The following is a 21,723-nucleotide window of genomic DNA, read 5'->3' on the forward strand; positions in this document are numbered from 1 at the left end:
CTCCCTCCGGAGGCTTCGGAGCAGCACACGCTCCGCACCAACAGCCCTCCTTGCCCCAGTGCGCAGGGGCCGCTGTGCACTCAGCACCTCCACCTGGCTACCCTCAACTGCACCTCCGACATGAAATATCCAAAACCAAACAACATACTTTCTCCTAACTCCTTCCCTCTTGAAACACACACACACACACACACACACACACACACCCTCTGTTTTCAATCTTTTCCCTGTAATTGGTCCCTAGTGTGCCCTGACTTGTTCTTCCCAGAAAACTGGAAGTGACCCTTAACGGTTCTCTTCCAACATCTAAAAGCTATCACTGAGTCCTGTAAACGTTAACTGCAAAGCATAAAGGCCGCCCACCCCCACGGGGCCGTCACTTCACCACTACCGAACCTCAGCCACCCTCCAATTCCTCCTCCACACAGCAGCCGCATCGCCCCACAGCACTGCCTCACTTACAACTCCGTCCCGGGAGTGAGTTCCTCCCCCACTCCTCTGAGCGCCTCCCCTCCCGCGGCACTCTGGCCCCCTCTCTTCCTCTCGGGGCGAGCTGACGTCCTCCATCCCCCGGGCCTGCCTCGGAGCGTGCTCTTCTTCCCACTCCCGACTCTCGCCTGCTCGCTGTCACGCTGCTCCTGCCTGGCTGCCGAGGACTTCTCGAGACTCCCACGCCCGTTTCTCTGGGACACGGCCCCCACTCACCCAAGCTACGTTAAGTCCCTACCACACGCTGTCACACTGCCCCTGTCCTTTTCCAAAGAACTCCCATAACTGTGAAGACTTATCCTCTAATGTCTGGCTCCCCTTCTAAAATGTAATGGTGTGAGAGCAAGAACCCTATTTCGTTCACCTAATACAATGATCATCAAAAAGCAAGAGCTCAACAAATAAATATCCTTAAGAGTGAATCATACAATGATGCCCATTTAACAAGCGAGGAAACTGAGGGTTAGAGAGATTAATTATGTCAAAGTTATCCAGCAACTGAGCTGGAACTAACCTGCATATGATTCCCAAGGCCTCTCCCCTTACCTTAATGGTTCTCAGTCTATGGAGCACACCTGTATCCCCTAACACTCAGGCTGAACCTGGACTTGAAAAAATTTCCACGAGTATTTTTACATGCAAAGCTGACTAACAATGCATCCTAACAGCCCAAAAGTTGAACAGTCCAAATACCTACTACCCAACGAACTTATCAACAAAATTTGTTATACGCACACAATGAAATACTACTCAGAAATGAAAGGAACAATATGGATGATCCTCAAAAACTCCAAGGAAAAGAAACCAGACACAGAAGACTACATACTGTATGATTCCGTTCACACGAAACATCTGGAAAAGGCAAATCTGGAAAACAGAAAACAGGCCCGTCTCCACGGGGGCTGGCGGGAGGGAAGTGGCTGCACGTGAACGAGAGTGGTCTTTGAAGGACAGTGGACGCACACTGAACTTACTGAAGGTCGCTGACGTGTCCACAGAAGGTGAGTGTTAAAGGAAACACAAGAGAAGGGACAACTTGTCCTGTCGAAGACGAAGAGAAAGTCCCAGCTGCTGGTCACAGAGAGCTCGAATTTAAGCTACGCTGCGTGACCCAACGAGGTGGCTGGGTGAGGGTCCTGGCAGTGGAGACGCTGAGTAACACGAGAGTACAAAGCCATGCCCAATGCAAAGAACGAAACAAGCACAACTGCCTGTTATAATGTGTGTGTGTTTCCAGGAAAACCTGACACTCTGCAGAATCCCACTTTCGAAATAATGGACAGAACATTAGCAAAACAACAACCCTAATAAAATACCAGCATAGTCAGTCCCCACTGGCATCTGTTCCCAACATCACAAAATTTTTCAGTCCTAAATCTTGAAGTCAGGCTTTCTCCTTAAAGATAGTTCCTTGAAGATACTTATCTGTAACAGGAAAAATTTTAGCAACATTAAAACTTTAATCCAGTGACTGCAAATTTTTGTTAAATGCGGGAAAAATAACCTCACAGATATTTCACATGCACTTTAAGCTGTACCAGGTAGCTTCGTATAGAAACACTACTGCCCTGGCTGGGCAACTCAGTTTGTCAGAGGGTCGTCCTGAGATGCCAAGGTTGCAGGTTCAATCCCCAGTGAGGGCACTTACAAGAACCAACCAATGAATGCATCAATAAGTGGAACAACAAACCACTCTCTCTCAAATCAATCAATAAAAACAAAAAAAAAATAAAAAAGATTAGGGATTCTCCAAACTATCAAATCTCCTGTGTGTAATAAGCAAAGGCAATTTCACACAGGGATTTTTCAGGGTTTTGCGCCGCATCTATGGAGCACTCTCAGGGCATATTTTCCTTCATAGCACAATAACACTAGCAAAGCTTTTTGTCAAATGCCTAGATCCAACAGAACTTAAAATACAACATGTGCTCCCACATTTTGATTTGTTTAAATTTTCATTGAGATATAGCTGACATATTAGTCCACAGCATATGATGTAATGATTCAATTTATGTAGATGCTGGGTTAGCATCCATCACCATAGTTACAAACGGTCTTGTGAGGAGGACCTCCGAGAGCTCCCCTCGCAGCAAGTGTGAGTGAATGACGCAGCACTGCCCACTGCAGCTGCACCACCACGGACGTGCTCTGCAACACCTCCCACGGCTTGTCTGTCTGTCTGTCTGTCTGTGCGAGCCTGCACCTTCCGACCTCTTCCACCCGCCCCTTCAACTCTGGCAGCCGCCAGTCTGCTCTTTGTATGTGCGTGTTGGGACTTCTGGTTTTTGTTTTTAAGATTCTTTCTTTGATTTACTTCACGCAGCATGATGCCCTCAATGTCCGTCCATGTTGCCACAAACAGTCAGATTTCCACCTTTTTTAGTGGATGAAAACCACACACGTTTCCTTTCATCATTCATCCACCGATGCACATTAATAACTGCCATTACTCAACTGAACATTAATTTTGACCTCTTTCCTACATTTTCTCAGGAAAACAAACTAGCAGCATAAAGATGATATAAAAATGGTTTTGCTATCTTCCACTTTTGAAAGAAGATATGTCTTTTCAATCCCATGGCAAACAAATTTTCCTCCATTAAAAAGGTAAAACTCAGAAAATGAACTTGGTTGCAAAAATACCACTCAGAAATAAACTTTAAAACGTCGACTGTCTTCTGAGATGCGAACAGACAGCTCAGTAGACCAGCTCTGTACAAACACCTGTGAGTGTGCACCACAAAGACAGCCCCCTTTTCTGTTCTATCAAATGTGGACAGTAACTGTGTGCCTAACTGCTGTATAAAGTGCAAAGCGCTGTGCCTGCGGCTACTAGAGTGCCCACCAATACATCTCCAACACCCCAGATCCCACGGCAAACTCACAGGCCTTGCGGGGTATTTCTGACTGTGGAGAAGAACACAGCGGTCCTAAGATCTGGCAGACTGCAGGCGAACTACTAGCTCCAGGTACTTCCATACCAACATCCTGTACTCCTAAAGGTACTGCATCTTTGAGAAGCTGGTTTGGGGCAGCTGATGAGACAAAACAAGACTGTACGGAAGTCGGTGTGAAACAGAATACGAGGCGGCGCTGTCTAACTTGATTCTGAGACGTGAGATACCACTGTCCATGCCCAGCCGGCAGACATCCCATCCCATCAGCAAGTGCCTGTTGCTACTTAAGAATAAAAAGCAGCGTTTTTTTGTTTCCATGTATGAACAATCCTTAGACTTTCTACTTACTAAGCTTGTCGTACCGCCCTAAAGCAGAACTGCTAGGTATTGCTTCTCGGCGCCACACAAAACACAGCGAGACGCCGCGGGCACGGGTGCCACGTGGGAACCAGAACGGGCCGCTCTCGCCGATGCCGGCCAGAGGGCCCCCCCGACTCGGCCGAGCAGCTCAGTGGCGCGTCGTCTGCACCCTCTGTGCGCTGGTGGCAGGTAGAGACAATGTTTTACACAAACCAAGAAGACCGAAAGAAAACACCCCAAAAATGAGTTAGGGCAACAGGCTGCTCTCCACCACACTTCATTCTAGAAAAGCGGTAGACAAAACTAAAGGTTGAAGACAATATTTAAAGAAGAAAAAATACCCAAACGTTGCTTGTACTGGGTTGGCCAAAAGGGCTGCTTGGGTTTTTCCATAAAATAGCTCTTGTTGCCCTTAGTCATCTTTAACGTCATTTGAAATAATTACACTACACTGGATTGTGACAGCTGTCACATCAGCTGTGCATCAAAGAAAATAACTTGCCAAAATCAGTGAATTTTTGTGGAGCCATTTTAATATTGAAGATAGAAGAAAATAAGCAACATTTTTGAAATGTTACGTTTTATTATTTCAGGAAAGGCAAAAACACAACTGAAATGCAGAACCAGATTCATGCAGCGTACGGAGGAGGTGTGTGACTGACCGAACGTGTCAGAAGTGGTCTGCGAAGTTTTCTGGAGATTTCTCACTGGACGATGCTCCACAGTTGGGTAGACCAGCTGAGTGGATAGCGATCAAATCGAGACATTAATTGAGAACAGTCGGTGCTCTACCACACAGGAGACAGCTGGCATACTCAATATATCCAAATCACTACTGTTACTGGTGAGAATGAAAAATGTGTCTTTTATGGAAGAAACTAAACAGAGAAAACGTTTTGGCCAGCCCCATGTTATGTTGGTTTGTTTAAAGACAAGGCTAATTCAGTCTCCAAGCCTTCGCTATCTTCAGCAGCTGAGCCCTACTTTGAAACAAAATCTCCCACCAGCTTCTAAGTTACAAAACACTAAGCAGAAGCCTCTGTGGCGCAGGGAAGGAGAGCCCCAGACCAGACCGGCCTTCCTCCTCCACGCCCGCCGGTAACGGTGTTCACGGGGCGGCCACAGTGGCGTCAAGGTTGTTTGTTACAGGGAAGGGGGCCAGCCTGCAACTAGAGCAGCTCAGCTTTACAAAGGATCTCGCTTAAAGAACGGTTTATTTGAAAAGCACAAGTTACAAGCCATAGGCTAAAGCCAGGGCAATGACTTTCAAACTTTTTTTAAATTGCAATACAACCCAGTACATAAGCACACTTATGAAAAAAAGAAAGAAAGAAAGCACCTCTGATTACAGAATATTCCTTTTGTGTGTCATTCATTCTGAGATTTTCTACTCCAATTGAAACCCTGTTTACAAAACTCTGGCCTAAAAACTACCTCAATGACTTCACAACCAAGAAAACGAAAATTAATGTGAGTGGAGAGAGAAGAGAGGTAAGAACAAATACAAACAAACAAACATAAAATTTCCATTTCATCATGCATAAAACCAAAAACCAAACAAAAATAATAAAAAGGGGGGGGGTGCATGAATTAGAGCTAAATATAAAAAATAAAACCATCAAAATCTTATCTGTAGTTAAAAAACTTTTCAAGCTGAAAACAAGAGATAAATCTTAACCTCTTTTTCGATAGAACTTCTGATTTTATGGTAGACCACTGCATTATAACTTCATCTCTCTTCTTCCCCAAACCCATTAAAATGACCAAAGAAATACAACAGTAAGGAAAAAATGAGAGCAGAGCTGGAAAGCAGAAGACCACTTACAATGCGGACAGTCAAGACAGCAGACTCAGGACTCGCTGGACTCGCTGGGAGGCGGCCGCATGACTCAGGACAAGAGGTGGCGCGTCCCCTGCCTCAGGCCACCACCTAGAACACACACCCACATCTCCTGACAGCAAGCTGGCCCTCCACAGCCGCCCCTCTCCCAATCCCTGATAACAGTCTCAGCTGAGAGAACAGGGCAGACGAGATTCTGAAAGTCCACCAGATACCAAAACAAAATTAAGACAGGCAAAGATTTTGCTTTCTTGGCTCAGCACAGACTCCACAAGATAAATCAAGTTGGGATTCTGTGACCCAAACGTTCTCTCAGCCATCTGTCCTGTTCATGGGAGACACACGCTCTGGCGGTATGCTCCCAGCCCACACAACCCTAAAAATATTCCAACTTTTTAAAAGCTTCTTTCCCTGTCAATTCATTTACCATAGCAGGGATAACCCACACAAGAGACAAAACTAGACTTACCCATCCCCTTAGGAGAATTCATCTAAAGAAAATAATACTAATTGGTATAAACTGCTAAAGAAGCCCACACCCGCTACCAAAAATGACTAATTTAGAATTCGCTTTATAAATATAACTGCATAGGGATAAATGAAAAAGCACATTAGGAGACAGAGTCTAAAAAAGGTGTGCAAAACAGGCCAAATGAAACACAATGTTAACACAGAAAGACACAAAAGAATTTTTAAGTTTAATTAGTAAGCTCAATGAAGTATGGAGATATTTGCACGCGAAGAGTAGCGACCATAAAACAGAATTCCGGGGCCCCTGAGCAGGCTGTCCAAGCTGCAAGGGGGGGGCGGGGTGATGCAACGGCGGTGTGACGCCAGGCTGCCTGGCTTTAAACCCCAGCTCGGCCGAGCGAACACCCCCTCGCCAGCAGCGCGCATCAAGGGCCCCAGACCCTGCAGAGACCAGCCACCACACTGCCGCGCTCACGAGTGAGGAGGTCTGTAGGGACGCTTCCACCCCGCACCCCCGCCCCCCCCCCCCGCCCACGGGAGACACATGTCCCTGCCAGCCCTGTGCCCGCTGTGCGGACAGCCAGGCCTCGGTCCCCTCTCAGCAAAGACCCCAGAAAGTCTCCAGTATGTAACGAATCCAACTCTTAGTGAGTGCTACAGCAAATCCTCTGTGGAGCCTTCAAGAATCTCAATTCGGGCCCCCACATTTCCCACACATTACGCACGACAAAGTCGGAGTCTTACTCAAGGAGCACCGAACACATGAGGAACAAACTACCACACGCGAGGCCCACGGTCCTAAGCGTGCAACGTGTGTCACCGCGTCTGACTCCCCCCAGGCCCCGCAGGCCAGCGACCCGTTCTCCTGGAGCGCAGCACACACGGGCTGTGCGGTCTGCCCACGCTGCCTAGCTCGCAGGGGTGGCGCAGGGACTCGGGCAGCTCCAGAGCCCACATGTTTAGCCACCGTGCTGTTCTCAAAGGTAAGTACTAGATTTTCAAAAGCAAAAAACAAAAAACAAAACCTTGGTTCAAACGTCAGATCTACCTTTGGCATCTTGGTAACTTAAGATGGTCGGAAGGCAGCAACGACAGTGCTGGGGACTACCGAGTGTGTGGTCGGGACCACGGCACATCCGCGTGAGTGCCACACTCACAATCGTCCCCTTCTACCGGGCACACGCTGGCACACGCCAGGACGCCACCTACCCCAAGCACTGCACACAGGTTTATTTCACCTGACCCTCTAACTGTCCCGGAAAGTATCGCTGCTGGAAGTATCCTCTGTGCAGGCTAGAAAACAGATTCAGAGAGATGAAGAAACTTGACCAAGATCGTAATGATATAAATTGACCCCAACTCTCCACCCGGTACCCACACCCCTGCAAGCTCACTCCCAGCAAGGGCAGAGTTCGAGTCCCCACACCCTGAACCCTGCTGGCCTCACCACCTGCCTTGGTCGAGGGAACAAGGCAGAGGGGACACTGGGTCAGTTCCAAGTGGAGACCTCAAAAGACTCTGCACGCCCCTGCTACCTCTCGTAGAACACGGCCGCCACCGCCACGCGAACCAGCACGGGCCTGCCCGACGCGTGGCGAGAGGCACGCGCCTCAGTCGCCCTGCACCGCCCGGAGGACAGGCGGCCCACGCCAGAACCAGGGAGCCGCCCTGCACCAGCGGCCCCCGCCCGCCTGCCGAGTGCCCACGGAGGAAGAGTGATCCTAGGTGAAAGCGCCCCGCTCGAAGGGGGCCCGTGTACCCCAGACGACAGAAACACCCATGTGAGCCACCGGTTAATGAGTGACAACGCTCACCAGTTGTAAGCCGCTGCACTGGGGATGCGGCGACAGAACGAGCGCCACACGCAATTCACGGGGAGGCAGCAGAGCTGGGACTGACGCCCGGCGGCCCGGCCCCAAGACCCCCCCAAACCACGGATTTACGTGACTTCCAGTTTCAGAGCGGACCCCCAGGCAGTGCTACCGAGTGCTCTCCCTAGTGAAAAGGGAAGGAGGTGCTTGTACTGCTTTATGACTTTAAAATAATGTACATAAAAGTTCAAAATAGTAAACATAATTCGTTTCCTTCTTTAAGTACACCAAAAAATCCAAAAAACACAGCAGACCTAGAATTAGAACTCAATTATGAACAGCCACTGGTCCGTTATTTTATTAAGTACTGCATAAAACACTATACACTTCCCTGGATACAGTTACAACACTTTCAACGTAAATAAACACCTGTGTCTAGAGTATCCTGCTAAACTCCCCAAGTACTGGGAAATGTATCTATTCATTTGCACTAACTCATTCTCGCTCTTAATCAATGTGCTTGGCTTCCCAGTTCACCAACGCAGAGCCCAGCCCATCCTCTCCCCAGCTGTGTGCCTCCGTGCCGACACAGTTCCCTGGCGGGGGGGTGGAGGGGGGTCTTTGTTTCCCCAGGGGAACATGTCTTAGCTGAAGACATGGAAATCCTAACGAGTGTATCTTCCCTATTTTGATATAAAAATTTTACAGGTATCTTAACCAACGTACTTTTATCTCCCTTTCTGCAATCATCTAATAATAGTTAATCTCGTATCAAACATGGAAGTATTTAAGTCATAAAATATTAAGATGAACTCAACTATGGATAAAGTCATTTTGTATCCTCTGTTAAGGAAAAGGTTTGCATGTTTAAACAAAGGACACTATTGTCCATCAAAAGTGTAAGTTCGTGCCCTGGCCGGGTAGCTCAGGTGGCTGGAGCATCACCCACGCACCAAAGGGTGCGGGTTCGCCCCCAGTCAGGGCACACGCCTCGGCTGCAGGTTTGTGCCCCAGTCGCATACGGGAAGCAACCAATCGATGTGTCTCTCTCACATGGATGTTTCTCTCCCTCTCTAAAATCAACAACATATCTCCCAGCGAGAATTTTTTTAAAAACAGTTAATTTTGTGGCCTTGGGCGCGTAGCTAAGTTGGTGGCAGTGCCGCCCGACACACCAAGGCTGCAGGTGTGACCCCCAGCCGGGGCACACACGAACATCACCCACCGAGTGCGTCGGCACCCGCAACACCAATTCCATGTTTCTCTGTTTCTGTCTCTCAAATAAAAACATATAAAATAATTAAAAAAGGAGGATTATCTTTAAAAGTATGATTTCATGTCTTTATAAGTTAGATATGATTAAAAGTAGTGTGTGCAGGTGCCATGGTGACACGGGATGAACTGCAGTGGCTTTGTATTGTCATCTCATCAAAGTTACAAGTACATTTCTCCAAATTCTGCTGCCTGCATGGTTGTGGGTCAGCGTTGGCCTACAAAGAAATTCCCGTGAGATTTAGAAAACAAAAGCGAAGCAGCAGAAATGTCCAAGACGCCAAAAGAAGTTCAGGCACGCTGCAGTTCTCACACACCCTCAAGGACTCCTGGGCTCACTGTTGCTGGCACCGGGCAACAGCCCGGCCCACGGTCCCTCCACCTGCGGTCAGATCCCCTCCTCTGCCCGTCCGACCCGCACCGGGGCAGGCCTCTGTGCAGCAGCCCCGGAGGAGGCGTGCCACGGCGACTGCCGGCAACCCGTACCCACGCTGCAGTCTGGGAAGCAGCGAGGGAGTGACATAGGTCCGGCTTCTGTCCTTGAGTGCCACCCTCACGGGCTCCGGCTCAACCTCACCCCCCACCTCCCGTCTGCCGGCCACTGGCTCCGAGCACAGACTCCGAAGTGCATAACCAGTCTCACAACTGGTGGAACCAGCCACTGGGATCATCTCACTCGTCTTCAAGCCCTGACTGACACAGATGGGAATGCTATTCAGGGTCAAACTGCAGCAGAAAGGGCGGACTGAGTCCACCCGTCTCTTAACTACAGAGAAAAAAGTCAAATATCATCACCAGGGTCACCATGGACCTCACCTTCCTCCCACCGGCAGGTACTTCGGGGTTTGCCTGAAGCACATTAAGTTGTCAAAGCATCTATACTTACTTCTGAAGTAGCAAGTTCAAGCTTTAAAACCCACCTTCTCACAAAGTTTTACACCAAATAGGCACTGCCCAAATTCAAGAAGGAAGTTAGAGCCAGCACACCTTCACAATGTCCTTAGACCACCGTGGCGTGAGCCTCAGACCTGCGAGACTAGCAATGAACTTGAAGATGCGTGTACCACCTCTACCACCACTCGCCCGTTTCCTCAGGGACACACTTAAAGGAAACATCTCGCCCAGCTCAAGTCACAGCCGTAAACTCAAATTTTTGTAGAATGACCCTAAAGGGCCCTCCGGACCTGACCCAGTCCCGCTACCACTGAAAGTTGAATAAGTATCTAACAGCCCCGTCTCGAACATGGGTTCTGACACAGGAGCAGCTGAGACAAACGTTCACATTTTAGTACTGTTTCCGCAGAGCGGAAACACCAAAGGAAGTAGAGGTCATGACGGCTGGCCCTGGTATCTCCCCTGCGATGCGGGACCAGGTGCCCGCTGCTGCCCGGGGCGAGGAAAGCAGCAGCAGCAGCGGGCCGTGCCCACCCCTCACACCAGGCTTTGTGAAGCTTCTCCAGCTCCTGGCTTTCCACTCGCTACTGACCGTGTGCACCAGGTGCAAGTGACCAAAGCTACAGTGAATGTGTGTGTCACTCTAAAAACGTGCAGCCCGAAAACAAGGTGTGTAAGCCAGCAGCGCGCTTACAGGCCCCGTGCGCCAAGAATGAAAATGAGTCTGCACACGGCTCTAACGATGGAGGAGCACCGCCCCGCCCCGCCCCCACCACTTAAAAACGACCTGAAGACAAAAAAAAAAAAGCAAGCAATCACGCAGGAGCAGGCCGACACTGGAGGTCAGACCGATGAAGAGGGCGGACACAAGGCGGACGCAGGAGGAAGATCGCAGACGCCCCCCAGCACGCCGCTGGCCCTAAACAGCTCCGGCGGAGAGCCCAAGCGGGGAGCCACCGTTTTACAAAGGTCCAGCCATGGAGGGCCCGAGAGCCAGAGGGGGAAGTCAGGAGGGGAGCAGGCCACATGAGGGGAGGGCTCCAAAGCTTACACAACAGCCCGGGGTGCTGCACCGGCCCCTGGGTTGCACGTGCTCCGGGAAGGTTCCAGGCTGCCCTGCAGAAACCCACCGGGAGACTGAAGTAACTCAGCCGCACTTTCGGCCGCTGCCCACTGCAAAGCGGCCATGAGCCTGGAGTCCGAGTCTGAGCAACTTGCAACAACTCAGAAAACAGCCCAAGCGTTCTGCAGACCCATCTAGACGTGTAAGGCTGAGCCTTCCCAAGTTCAAGGGAACCAGCCAATGACTTAACTATACTCGTATGACAAGAATAAAGAAAATTTGAAGGTGATATATCATCCACAATGTCCACTCTACAATAAGGACTTTCTAGACATGAAAAGCAGAAAACTGACCTATGGTCAAGGGTAAAAAAAGCAGTCAACAGAAACAGATCATGAAATAATTCCTATGAGGGAATTAACAGGGACTTTAAAGCAAATACTATAAATCTGGTCACAGACCTTATGAAAACATGGTCACAATGGGGAAGCTCAACACACAGATGGAATTAGTTTTCTAAGCCCTGGCGGGTGTGGCTCCCGTGGCGGGAGCATGGTCCTGTAAACTGAAAAGCTGAGGGTTCTACTCCCAGTCAGGGCACACGTCTAGGTTACAAGTTCCATCCTGTTTGGGACGACTGATGTTTCTCTCTCATATCAATGTTTCTCTCCCTCCTTTCCCATCTCTCTAAAATCAGTATAAGCACGTCCTCAGGTGAGGATAAAAAAAGGTTTTTAAGAAACAGCTAAATAAAATGCTGGGACGGAAGGGCACAGTGCTTGGAAACGGGACCCGCTCCCTCTGCGCCCCACGATCACTGCAGCGTCAGTCACGAGAACCGGGACCGGGGGACACCCGGGAGGCCCACTGGCTGACGAACGGGCAGGGAACATGGGACGCGCACCTGCAGTGAAATGTCACTCAGCCATCGGCGACAACACGAGTAACCTTGGGGGCATGATGCCCAGTGCCACGGGATGACAGACGAACACTGTGTGATCTCACACTGTGGACCCTAAAAAACTCAAACCCCCATAAACACCGAGTGAGGGAGTCGTTGCCAGGGCTGTGTGGGGTAGGAGAAATGGGGAGATTCTGTTGTCAACGAGTGCGACCCCCAGTTACACGAACAGCGCTGGGCCCCCCATGCACAGCACGGGGACCGCGGCCAACAGTCCTGTGCTGCCCGCCTGAAGGCTGCTGAGAGCAATCTTCCAAGTCTCCCCCCACCCCACACAGGCGAGAACTGTGGGAGGCGACAAACGTGCTGACCGCCTTACTGCGGCACCTGTCTCACAACAGAAGCGCACTTGGTGCATGCAGGCGTACACATCTGTCACCTACTATGCGCCCAGCACTGCGCTGGGGTTCTGAAACAACTAAAAGCTTGTGCCCTCACGAAGCTGACCAGGAAACACACTCCTCGTGAAAGACACGACACCCCACGAGGGGAGGGTCTCCCTCACAGAGACGGCGCAGGTCCCACAAGGAACAGAGAGCACCCCCGCGCCTGACGCGCCTGACGGAAGAGTCGGGTTTCGGAACAGCCCCCAGTGAGGTGCGGGACGAAGAGCTGGACTCCGGACATGCGGGCCATTACAGAAGAGGGTGACACGTGCAAAGACATGGAGACGAAGGGTCTCACCCAACAGGGAGCTAGGAGCCGGCGCGTGTTTTCCAAGTGCAGAGACCTACGAGGAGGGACAAGGCAGGTAGAGCAGGTACCACGCCGAGGCCAAGGTGTCCGGATCACGAGCAGGGAAGCACCCCCGAACAGTTGTGTGAGCCGGGAAATGACACAGTACAAGGAGCCCTGGGAGCCACCGCTCCCTGAGCAGCGGGGCGGGCCGCAGGCAGTGCGGCTGGGAGCAGAGGCCCCTCGGAAGGCAGCTGCAGGGCCAGTGAGTCACGCCCGCTCCTAGCAAAACACCCAAAGGCGCACAGACTGAGCAGGGATTAAAGAATCCCCAAACGGATAGGAAAATGCATAAAGATTAAGATCAGGCAGTTCACAGAAATAAATAGATAGAAACAGCTCTTAAACAGTCAAAAACGATACTCAGTTTCACTCATAATAGAAATGTAAATTAAAGCTGCACCATGAGACCATTCTGTACCTACTGTGTTGGCAAAAATCCAGAGAGCGGGATTATACACTGTGCTGGAAAGGTATGGGAGAACAAATATTCTCACACATACATTACTTTTACAACCTCTATGAAGGACAATTTGACAGTATGTATCAACGGTGTATCTGCTAAATTCTGTAACCCACCAATTCCACTTTCAGGAATTTGTCCTGCAGACATACATACCTGCATGCGCATAAATGACAGTATCTGACAATAAATGATACATGTACAAGGTGCCGATGGGGCATTTGTGTGAAACTAAAAACTAGAAACAATCTCACTTTCCTCCAATGGGCTCGTTAAATCGGAGTATGTAAGTAGAGATGAACACTGTGGCTGTTGACAGACCAAGCACGCACCAGCACTTTATATAATGGCATGGAAAGAATCTCAAAGGAATGTTGTTACGTGAAAAAAGTAAAGGACAGAACAGTTCAAGTTTCCAGAATTACTGTAAAATGGGGGTGGAGGGAGAAGCGAAGTAGACTAAACACATTCTATCTGGCTGCACTTTTTAAAATCCCAGTAGAATAGATGAGAAATCAATAATGTTAGTAAACCACTGCAGGAATCTGGGAACTAGGCAGCTGGACAGACTTTTCATTGCATTTTGTTTCTCTTTTTGGTTTTTTACTTTTGGAGTATTGTGTATAGTGTAAAAATAAACTGAAAATGCTGTAACATCCAACAGATTTTGGCAGCTCATGTGATGTGCGAAGTAAAGGAGACGAGCGGTCAGGCTGACCCCCAGGTTTCTGACTGGTAACAAACCCGGCCGTCCGTTAGAACCTAGAAAGGTGCGCGTCAGTAACCACAGCTGACGGTAAGCAGCGCAGGAAGGCAGCACTGTCTCTGGGCCCACCGTGCTGGAGGTGCTGTGTCCAACAGTACCCCGATAAGAGAAGACAGGAAACTTGGGAAGGAGTGGGGGATACAGGTGTGAGCACAAGCCTTGGAGAGGAAAATGTTTACATGAGCCTGATTTATCTAGAGACTGTTTATTCTAGAAACCCAATTAACCCAGAGAACAAACTAAAGAGGAAACTCAAAGTTGCCAAGAGCGTAAGGCCACTTATCCATATCCTCTTCTCACTGACATCAGGCTCCCACCAAGAGCTTAGTTAATGAGAGCTATATTCTCACCAAGAACTTAGATAATTTTCCAAGTTTACAACAGATTAGCACTATTAAAGAAGGGTGTGGGAATAAGCCAATCATTTGACAGCAGCAAAATGCAGCAAAAAGACACTACACCATGATACCACTACCACTACCTGAAAAAGCACAATGGGAGCTCCAGTCCCATATTCATCATCTAATACTTGGCCAGAATGGTCCCTCCTTCTAGAAGTGTTTTGTGGTTCTCACACTCTTGGCCTAACATAATCAATCTCTTTTGATCAAACTTTCAATTTCAAGTATCTAGAAAACAGTGAATTATACACTTTCTATGAGTTAATTACACTATGCGAATTATATCAATAAATCTGTCTTTCAAAATGGGTATCTGTTATTATCCCCACTTTAAAAATTAAGAAACAGAGGCTTGGCAAGATTAAGTCATTTGCTAGGTGACTCAGCTAGCTCATGGTGGAGATATCCTGTCCCGCACAGCCTCGACTCTTCAGTAGTCCTTAAGCTTAACCGCCACGTTCTTCTGCCTTCCCTATGAAGGGCCTTGGCGCATCACGCACCCTATGAAATGCCACAATATTCGAATGCTCCCACTAGGGTTCACATCTTAAATGCCAGTGGCCTTCTAAACTCCAGGTAGAACTGCAAAGCCTTAACCTAATGATGTCACACCATACAAGGAGGGAAGAAGACCTGAAAAGGAAGGCACCGAAGAGAAAAAGAAAATATTCAACGGCTACATTTCAACGCTTACCATCCTGAGAAGGAGGCCACAGCCATTTTCAGCACGAGATCACACAAAAGGTCGCCGCTTCACAACTGCTGCTCTGAAGCTGGTGAGTGAGCCTCACGTGGCCGCGCGGGACCAACTGCGGCTACAGGGCCTAGCTGCGGCTGCGCGGAGCGTTGGCCAACTGAGCCGAGGCCAACTGCGGCTGCGCAGGGACATACCTGGCGAGGCTGAGCCGGGCCTAATTGCAGCGGGCTTCCTGGACTGGTTCTGCTGGGACTAGGCTTTCTCACCCGCTGCACTGCTGACATTCTGGGCCAGGGAATTTCTCATTGTGGAGGGCTTTCCAAAACACGGTAGGAGGTTTACTAGCAACATCCCTCGCCGCTAGCCACGAGATGCCAGCAGCACCAATCTTCCCACCCCGCCCCGCCCCAACAACCAGAGTGTCCCCAGGCATTGCCAAATGGAGACACACAAGAACCGCTTTTCTTTGAACAGAAACGAGTAGCTAAGTTAGATAAGCATTACCCCTATATACCAAAGTCGTGCGTTCAATCCCTGCCTGTCAGGGCACATACAAGAATCAACCAGTGAATATACAAATAAGTGGAACAACAAATCAATGTGTTCTCTCTTTCAAATCAATAAAAAAATTTAAAAAGAATTGCTCCTTTTGACGAAAAGTCAACTTCCCTGATGAGAAAGACAAAGCCTTTGTCCACGGCCTACCACAGTAGCCTCTCCATTCAGAGCGCTGCTCCGGGGCCATGGACTCCAAAACCTTATTCCCTTCTAAAAGTCCCACCTCCCTATGGGACACACGGAAAGTAAGCGACTCAATATGGAGTACTGGGTTGGCCAAAAGTCCGTTACATTGCTCCATAAGATGGCTCCAGTAGCGCTTAGTTGTCTTTAACATCATTCAAAATTACTTTGTTAGACTGTATTGTAACAGCTGTCATATCACTGTGCATTTAAAAAAACACCTAAATTGGTGAACTTTTGTGCAGCCATTTTAATGTTGAAGATGGAAGAAGTACATTTTGGCAATGGCATGATGCGTTGCTGCGGGGCTGTCTCACGCATCGGGAGATGTTTCGCAGCAGCCCTGGCCTCTGCCCACCAGAAGTCAATAACAGGAGAGAGCCGACATACTCCAAATAGCCAAATCAATAAAGTTCTTGGTGAAAATGTCTTTTACTTTATGGAAAAATCATGAAGAACTTTTTGGTCAACCCTGTATGTGCTGCAAGGTTCTGCTGCCCCGTAAGCATATTTAAAAAATGTTTAACCTCACTTATAATCAAAGAAATGCAAACCCAAAACAAGATATAAATGGCACATATTAAATTGGCAGAAAGCATAAAGTTTAATGAAGTCTAATACCAGCATGCATTTAATAGGTGTACTCATATACTGGTGGCCACTGTAAATTGTTCAACCTAAATTATCACTCACAAGGGGTGACAACAGTTATTGTACTTCCATATAATAAATTATTCTAATCATATTTAAATTATGTTGATCTATATATGCCAATATAAAAAGACCTATGACATTAACTATTGAAAACCAGTAAACTGCAGTTAAAAAAAGTAAATAGTACGATATAGTACAATTTGTATAAAGTTTTTTGAAAAAGTAAACTTTCTGGAAACAGTTAATAGTGAGTTACCTTTTAGAGGAAGAAAAGTAGCTTTTGTTTTTACTTTTCTGTAGCATTAGAATTTTTTTTCATATTATAACTTAAAATACACAATTCTTCAATGTACTCTATTCCCCCGAACCTTCACCACCAACTATCCAACCCCCATGCCTACCCGGTATTGAAGGTGAACTGAAAGGCCTTGACAGAATTTCAAGGGTATATTTTTGGATACATATCTGGGGCTTTCTTTAAAATCTCGTCACTTCTCTAAAACCCCCCGACACGAAAGAAGAGGAAAAGAACCCCTGCACTGCCGGGGAGCCACAACCCGGTCCTTTCGGGCCCTAACCGCTCCCTCCAGGAGAGAATGGTTGCGGTCATGACACCCCCTCCCCTCCCCTCCCTCCCCATCAGTGTTGTATCCAGTCCCGGCCAACCTCACTCTCCCACACTAAGGAAAAAACGCAGCCCCCACGCCATCCCTCACAGCAGGTCAGCTGCGCTCCACACTTCTCTAGGCAGCCTCTCAGCCCGGGTGCTGTGTGTGTGTGGAAGCCTAACACGTGTTTATTGTAACTGAATCTGTCCAGAACATTCTCTGTCCCAGGGAGAGGGAGGTTAGTGGAGTACTTCTAGGTCACAGGCCTCTCAAAGATGCCTCAAAATATCTCCCTGCTTCAGGGCTTCAGTCTTTCCTCCACTGCCCTTGGATGAATCAAGTATATCTAAGTATTACTATTAATGGTTAATCATTAGAGCACAGCATCTACTCTAGATATTTTTAAATATCTCCAATTAATAGCTTTAAGATTTTACTTTTTAAAAAGATTTTATTTTATTTATTTTTAGACAGAGGGGAAGGGAGGGAGAAAGAGAGGGAGAGAAACATCAATGTGTGGTTGCCTCTCATGCACCCTAAACTGGGGACCTGGCCTGCAACCCAGGCATGTGCCCTGCCAGGGAATCGAACCAGCCATCCTTTGGTTCTCAGGCTGGTGCTCAATCCACTGAGCCACCCCAGCCAGGGCAAGATTGATTTTAAACAACTAAGTTGTATTCATCTGAGTTTAACCTGCGATATTCTCACTGTACACGGTCACCCCTGCCAATTAAAATAATTACAGTCTTAAAGTAGCAAACTTACCCTTAATTTTGAGCTAATTATTGAGAAAGGGTCTTAAAACCTTTTTCCCATATGGGGGGAAATGGTTATGACCAGATGCTTGCAGCGTGAGGAAAGAGCTGACCTCTAAGACCCAAGGGGTCAGAAGTGCAAACCGCTGACCGTTTCTTCAGTAGGCTTACAAATTCTCACAGAAATCACTGAGTTTATCTTTAAACTACTTTTCTAATTTTTAGCATTCCCAAACAGGTATATTTAAACCAATTACCTACTGATATTATAAGTGACAAATGAGTTGTGTAGAAACTTGTGTTTAAAAAAAAAACTCATATACCATATACATCTTATAACAAAGTAAAATTCAATACTAGTTTTCCCAAACCTTCTGGCTTATAACTTTTACACAGAACACATAAATGCCATGTTGAATAATGCTGCACAAGGAAGAGCCCGCAGCTGCAGGAGACAGAGGCAAGCGAGAGATTATCTCTGAAACAACTTAATGGGCTGAACCCCGGGCAGAAATTAGAACCAGACTCTGAAACAGATGGTCAACCGTGGAACCTTGGAACTTTATTTCTTGGCTGAATGAATGAAAAGGGGAGAAGGAGATGCACAATAACGGCAACCTGGCAATAATTTTAAATATCACTTAAATCCTAAATAGAACAATGAAGACCATGGGGAAGCCTCTATGCTCCCAGGAGATCTAAGGGCTGCCCCGATGCCGCCCCATGAATATGACTATGACTTTGGATAAATCAATTAAGTTAAAAACTGAACCTAATTTCTCATGTATATGATGAGTGAGTTGGAGATCATGTTTAATTTTCCTTGTAGCTATCTAACTCGAACAAAGTAAACACAAATTTACTCTTTTCTAATGTAAACTAAATACAGTACCTGTCACCCAAGCCAAATCACAGTGGGCACTCCTATCAGTTCCAGGAACACATGATCAGAAAAAGTCGTACCCTGGAAGCCAAAGACCACCCTAATACTGCAAGCCACAGAAAGAACACGACCTCCTAAAACACTTCCCTTGGGGTACAAAGGAGTACAAAGCTTTGGGTACATTCTACCATTACACTCTAGTTTAGCAGTCACCGCCTGTCTAATACATGTTTCACTTGGTTTTAGGCTTAACCAGTTATTGATAAACTTAGCCCTCAAAAATGTTACTGTCACTGTTAATGCTACAGAGCAATTTTCAGTAAGATTAAAAAATTACAAGAACTTTATCCAACAGCCAACTCAGTAGAACTACATGTCAAACAAGCCCAGTGCACACTGTCTGGTGACCACGACAATCAGCATCCTCCCCGCACTATCTCCTCCAACTCTCCGGCAAGGGAGGGGGAAGGAGGGAACCAGACAGGAATAAAACCTGCCGAAATGAACAAAGGCTGCTATGGAAACAAAGTTAATGCAAAAAGAATCAACCTCAACAAAAAGGGAGAAAATAAAGAGGGGGGCACAAAAGTGCTTCTTTAAAAAAGGCCAACACAAACACTACACTGTCATTTTAACGTACACCTTCAAGTAAAACCCAGCTGAGAAGAGGGTAATTATTGAACCATAAAAAGGCAAAAAAGAAAAAAACTACTACTACTTCAGCTACATAAGTGATCAAAGAGAATCTGAAGTTTGCCTTTTCAACATGCAGGGTATACTTGTAGGTTTATTCTGAAGGCATAATGCTCTGACTTAAGATACCATGTTTTTGAGAATAAGTCTATCTTTAACATAAGTCCGCAACTGAAACCTTCACCTGCCCATCACCACACACAGGTTGGACACAAGGTTAACCACCCCACACCCTGACCTGCACACCCCACCCGCGTTCTCCTTTACTGTCTCGAAAAACGCTCACACCCCTGACACAAGAAGCACTGCATAGCTAAGAGCATCCTCTCCCGCCCTATTTTGCTTAATACTACTTTTCTATTTTTAAGTATTTTATTTGACTATTGCATGAGGTAAAATACAGAAAAGGTTCTATCTTGGAACATGTACGAATTGAGGGCAATGATTACGTTACCCTTCAAGTTTTAAAAAGTCTCGATTTATCTGCAGTTCGTCTCATTCATGAACACACTTGAGCACGTAGCGGTTATTCGGCGGGGGAAGGCTCCCAACTCACTCCAGGCAGCAGACCCCGCCTGGAATTAGGGGCTCCGTCCCAAGTTTCCGAAACTACTAACGAACAGGGCAGGGCCGTGCAGGACAGCCGTGACCATCCATCATTTTACAACAGTGTGAGAACAACGCTTGCAGTACGTTCTTCCAAGTGTAAAAAAAAAAAACAAAAACAAAAATAACGGGGGGGGACCCCGCTCCTGGGGGGTGGAGACGCTAAAAGCGTCCGCGGAGCGGCCGAGAGCCGAGCCGCCCGCTCGGCGCGGAGGGGCGCAGGCGCACGCACCGCTGACCACGACAAGCCGGGCGCTCGGGGGCTCCAATTCACGCCCCCGAGTGACTGTCCCGCTCCCGAGCCGTGGCTCTAGCGCCAAAAGTCGGCAGCAGCCGCAACGACGACAAGGTGTTCCTCCCGACCACAAACTTTTCGAGTGTCACGGAGCTCCGAGAGTGCAAAACCGTTCCCTACAGTGGCACACACACGGGGTTCCCAGCCGCTCCGACTCCGAGGTTTCCCAGAGGAGAGCGCGCACCCAGTCGCCGCCCGGGACACCTCCCAGTGCGGGGCTCGGGCCCCGCTCGGTCGGTCCTCGGGCTCCGTTAACACCCGCGCCGAGAGGCGCGGCGAGCGCGCTTTATCCGCCCTCCGGCAGGGAACCGCGTGAAAATGTCACCGCGCGGCGCGTTTTCTTCGCCCCGAGCACAGGCTGGGCGGCGCAGGCGAGGCGCGCGGGGGCCCGGCGGAGGGCGCGAGGCAGCCGCAGGCCCGCACGCCGCCCGGGCAGGGCTCCGCCGGGCCCGGCGCCCCGCGCTCCCCGCCCCTCGCCCGGAAGGGGGGAAGCCCGCCAGCGCGAGGATTCAACAGGAGCGCCGCGCCGCCCGCCCGCCCGCCCGCCGCCGGGGAGACAGCCGAGGGCCGCGGGGCCGGGGCGCGGGGGGAGGGGCGGCGGGGCGGCCCGGCCGCCCGGCGCGGACCCCGGCCCGCGCGCAAGGTCACCGCCCGCCGCCCTCGCCGCCGCGGCCGGGGCCGAGGGCGGCAAGTTTAATTCGCCGAGGCTGCGGCGGAGCCCGCGGCGTGGGGGGCGCGCGCCGGCCGCGGGGCCTCCCCACCCCCACCGCGCAGCCCGGCCCACGCCCCCGGCCCGCGCCCGCCGCCCCGGGCCCCGGCTGCCGCTAGGTAGCGGGCGGCTGCGGTCTCCCGAGCCGGGAGGCTCGGCTCGACCGGGAGACGGGCGGCGCGGCGCTCCGCCAGACACCGCCGCGGTGGCGGGCGCTGGAAAATGGAACGCGGCGACCAGAAGAGAGAGACTTTTCCTTTCCGTTAGCTGAATTGTCTCCTACCTCCGGGGGCCCGACTCCCTACTCCTCTCACTCCGCTGGTCTCCGGGATCCGCCGCCGCCGCCGCATCCAATCGCCTCCTCCCCCCCTCCCCTTCCGCAGCCAGCCCGGCCGTTCCTCCTCCTCTTCGCTTCAAAATGGCGCCAAGCGCTCTTCGGCGGCTGCTCCAATCGAACCGCCGCGGACGGCACCCGGGGGCCGGCGGAGCGCGGCGTGGGGGCGCAGCGCCCCCTGCCGACCCGACAGCCCCAGCGCGCGCCGCTCTCCGCGCCGCCGCGCACGTGCGCGCGCACGTGCGCGCGACTCCGCGCCGCTCCGCCCCGTCGCGCGCGCGCGCAGCCACACGGTCACGACGGCGCCGCCGCCGCGGCCCGGGTC

The 21,723-nt window shown here is 49.6% G+C and overlaps 1 protein-coding gene across 1 annotated transcript in view; it reads right to left on the bottom strand.

Annotated features, from left to right (window-relative positions):
* Window positions 1–21,470, bottom strand: part of PDS5B (PDS5 cohesin associated factor B) — a 127,507-nt gene extending 106,037 nt beyond the window's left edge. Inside the window, exon 1 of the mRNA XM_028526750.2 lies at window positions 21,348–21,470. The gene's annotated coding sequence lies outside the window, so the exon portion shown is untranslated. The remainder of the gene's footprint in view (window positions 1–21,347) is intronic.
* Between the last annotated feature and the right edge of the window lie 253 nt (window positions 21,471–21,723).

This window comes from Phyllostomus discolor, chromosome 11 (assembly GCF_004126475.2).
Source record: "Phyllostomus discolor isolate MPI-MPIP mPhyDis1 chromosome 11, mPhyDis1.pri.v3, whole genome shotgun sequence".
Lineage (NCBI taxonomy): Eukaryota > Metazoa > Chordata > Mammalia > Chiroptera > Phyllostomidae > Phyllostomus > Phyllostomus discolor.